General features: G+C 35.2%; 1 protein-coding gene across 8 annotated transcripts in view; it reads right to left on the reverse strand.

Moving 5' to 3' along the window:
- LOC106466756 overlaps positions 1–3720 on the reverse strand; it is a 163707-nt gene that overhangs the window by 44353 nt on the left and 115634 nt on the right. The gene's annotated exons all lie outside the window — the stretch shown is intronic.

Below are 3720 nucleotides of genomic sequence, written 5' to 3' on the forward strand. Positions count from 1 at the left end.
CGCAGATTGCGAGTCGAGCTCCCTAACTACCTGGTAATGCCGGGCCCATCTATATAGGTTAGTTCTCCGTTGAACAATTTGGAGTGAATCGTTTGTTTTTTCTTTCTTAAATCTCGTAAGAAGAAATCCAAATACTTCACGAACACTTCAGTTATTCTATTGCTACTATGAGAACTTGGAGGAAGGTACGTTTTCCAGAAATATTCTACTTGCATATATTTTAACTTAGTACGATATAACTTTAGGCAAAGGACATCGTTTTCAACGAGGGTTGATGCACTTACAAATACAGATTTATTACGAAAAATTTATGGAACCTACTGACTCAGTAGTCTAACGAGTCACTGAATCAGTGCTGTATCACAGAATAAACGTGTAAAAAACAGCTTGTAAGTGCATTCGTAAATATCCTTACTGGCAGTCGATTCTTGCTGTCTAGACGATTGGTTCTCATACTTTTCCAATAGCATTCACCTCTGTAAGTTTTTTACAAAAGCTCACTCACCCCAGTTCGAAAAAGGACAAAAAATACAAAATTAAAATGCAAAATTCTTTATTATGAATTAATTACACATCAAACTACAACTAGAATGAATACAGCAAAAAATAAATGTATTTATAAAACTACAAGTAGAATAAATAATATTAACTAATGACTTTTTTGCTCTTGAATTTGTTGTATAATTGATGATGCTCATTCAACCTGCCATTCACCCTGATTCTGATCTCGTTAACCATTCACCCAATTGAGAAGCACTGGTCTAGACCACTGGTTCTCAAACTTTGACATAGTAAACAGCCTTAAGTTTAGAAGAAAAAAGTTTACGATTTGAGAGAAAGCGCGGGAAAACCCACATAGTATAAGTTGCTAAAGGACATCAACTGGCAAGATAAACAACGTTCATTTACGACATTTTTATGTTATTTTCCTAACAATTTTTTTAAAAATTTTCAAATCACCAAATCTTTCTTTTAAAAGAAAGCCTAAAGGGGCGCACCCCATAGTTTGCGAACCACTGGCTTGGACTACGAGTGTGCATGATTTGAAATAATGCCAGCATATTCTGTGCATTAACAGTAATTAGCTTCATTGCACGTGCTCTTACATGACGTTTAGAATAGAATAACAGGAAACTACATATACAAACCCATTCAAAGTGTGTAGTACTTGAACTTGACTAAAAAGGGGCTCGAATGCCAAACAACATGCTGACCCTGATGTCAGTTTATCTGTAATTTAATCGTTCATTGAGACTTAAAAGCTACAGAATTTAGAATCAGTGTTTGTACTGATACGAAATATATGGTAACCATTTAACTTGACCCACAGCGAACAAACGCAGAACTGGATCGAAGAGTCATGTAATCACCAATTAATTAGGAAGATATTTACCAACATTGTGCTAACTGCTGTAACTTTCAACAGCATTGTTTATTTACTTCTTGAAACCACTCTTGAGAATTCCTTTACGAACAAAGGGGGTTGCATATAATAATTCTGCCTTTTAAAAGTAAAATTACAAAACTGTAGAAGTTGTTTACAGAAATATAGATGCACAACACTTTAGAATAAATATAATGCTAATCCACTGCCCTTATTAATCGTGTTTGTAGCCTTACATCCTATACTACTTCTTTAGCCTAGTATGTATGCACTTCTCTTCATGCTTGAGTTAAATATTCTAAGAAATTAGGAATTAAAATTATACTTTAATCAGGTATAATGTCATGACTTATTAAACTATTAAACAGTGGAGATATTACTTTAACAAATGTTACTTTCACTACCATGTTTATAATTCTGTGATTCACAGCTTGGAAACAGAAAATGCTCCGAAATAAAACACAACCGTTTCCCGTATGTATGATGACGAGTACTGTTGCTGCTGGATTTCCCACAAAGCTAGTCGAGAGGTATCTGTACTAACTTTGAAGTGATAGACTAAAAGAAATACAAATAGTTAACACCACTTACCGCCAACTCTTGGGCTGTTCTTTACCATCGAATAGTGGGATTGACCATCACATTATAACGCCTCAACGGCTAAAAGGGCAAGCATTTTGGGTAACGGGTTTCAATCCCACTATCAGCAGATTGCGAGTCAAGTGCCCTAATCACTAGGCCATGCCAGGCCGTGACGAGTATGAGAAAATTTATGACTAGAATAATTTAAAAGATGTCCATAAGTAAAATATTGTCCTCTACAAGAAAAATATTCGTTCCAATTTCGTACTTCTATCAGCAAACTATTGAACAGAATGGATTGCGAGGGTTTTGCAAACATCTACTCAGGATTACACCCCATTTAGTACTCTGTCACCACCCTCCGTTAAGCTATATGAACTACTGTAATTATTAGTTCTGATGTACATTTAATATTTAAATCCCGTATTCTTTAACTAAAACTGTTGTCATCTTAAAACACTTTTTAAATACTGGAATTAAGATGAGTATTAAATCTCTTGATTCGTCTTGTTTTTACTTGCTATTTCGACCATGTAAACGGTTTGTAATCCAAAAAAATTATTAACGTACATTTATTTGCGTTCAATCTTGAATACAAAGAAATCTCAACAAAGTTAACTCAGAGGAGTAAACACTGTCATAAACAGCGATTACTGTAAAACTCGTGATGGTTAGGCACAGTAAAAACGACGCACGTGCAAAATACATGGTCACACCTTCCTTTAACCAGCAGGAGGTCTTCCGATGGGAATAACGCAATGGATGCAAAACACAGACTTCCTGAATACAAAACCCCCAGCACTGACAAAAATCACCACTACTTTAGGGGGTGTAGGGGTTTATACCAATCTTCGCTCTTCCCCATGGTGGTGAAGAAACTACTGTCTATGACTGTTGGAGGAGGTTCATAACCTTTTCTTCACAAAAAACGTGTACACAAAAGTGTGATGGCATTCCTACTGAAAGCTTCTACATAAAATCAGCTTGCACCTCAAGCTGCTTATATAATGTAAATGTGTTTTCACAATAAAACATTTTATTTTTACATTTTTTATACTGTATCAACATGAAGTGGTCAACAATGAAAAGAGACGTGAACTGCTGATACTCTCCCGACATTATTGATGAAGAACATTGTTATAACACCTCCTTTTAAGAATGTCTCCTACAGCAGATGAGTCATAATGTTTCTTATTTTCATTACAATCATACAGAGGTTTTGTGTTCGATCCATCTTGATGAGAATAGAAAAGGCGAATTTCAAGGGTAACATGTACTCTGTATCTTGTTTTACCCACCATCATGCCCCAAGCCGGACAAAAAAACGCGTCCTGGATAACTAATAATGAATATTTACTGTAAAATTATTATCAGAGCTATAAATGTAACTACCAGTTTGGCCGCTAATTTTGATTATATTCTTTAAGTCGCACACTCAATCCTTTTTTGTCCGCACCTTTTTTCACACGTAAAGTGTTTTTTGATTAGATAGATTTATCAAGAGTACATTAGTACTAGTCACTGACTCCAATACAGATTTATCAAGAGTACATTAGTACTAGTCACTGACTCCAATACAGATTTATCAAGAGTACATTAGTACTAATCACTGATTCCAACACTGATTTATCAAGAGTACATTCGTACTAATCACCGACTCCAACAAAGATTTATCAAGAGTACATTCGTACTAATCACTGACTCCAACACAGATTTATCGTCAGTGACTAGTACTAATGTACTCTTTCCAATAC

The sequence above is a fragment of the Limulus polyphemus genome, unplaced genomic scaffold (genome assembly GCF_000517525.1).
Source record: "Limulus polyphemus unplaced genomic scaffold, Limulus_polyphemus-2.1.2 Scaffold2373, whole genome shotgun sequence".
Lineage (NCBI taxonomy): Eukaryota > Metazoa > Arthropoda > Merostomata > Xiphosura > Limulidae > Limulus > Limulus polyphemus.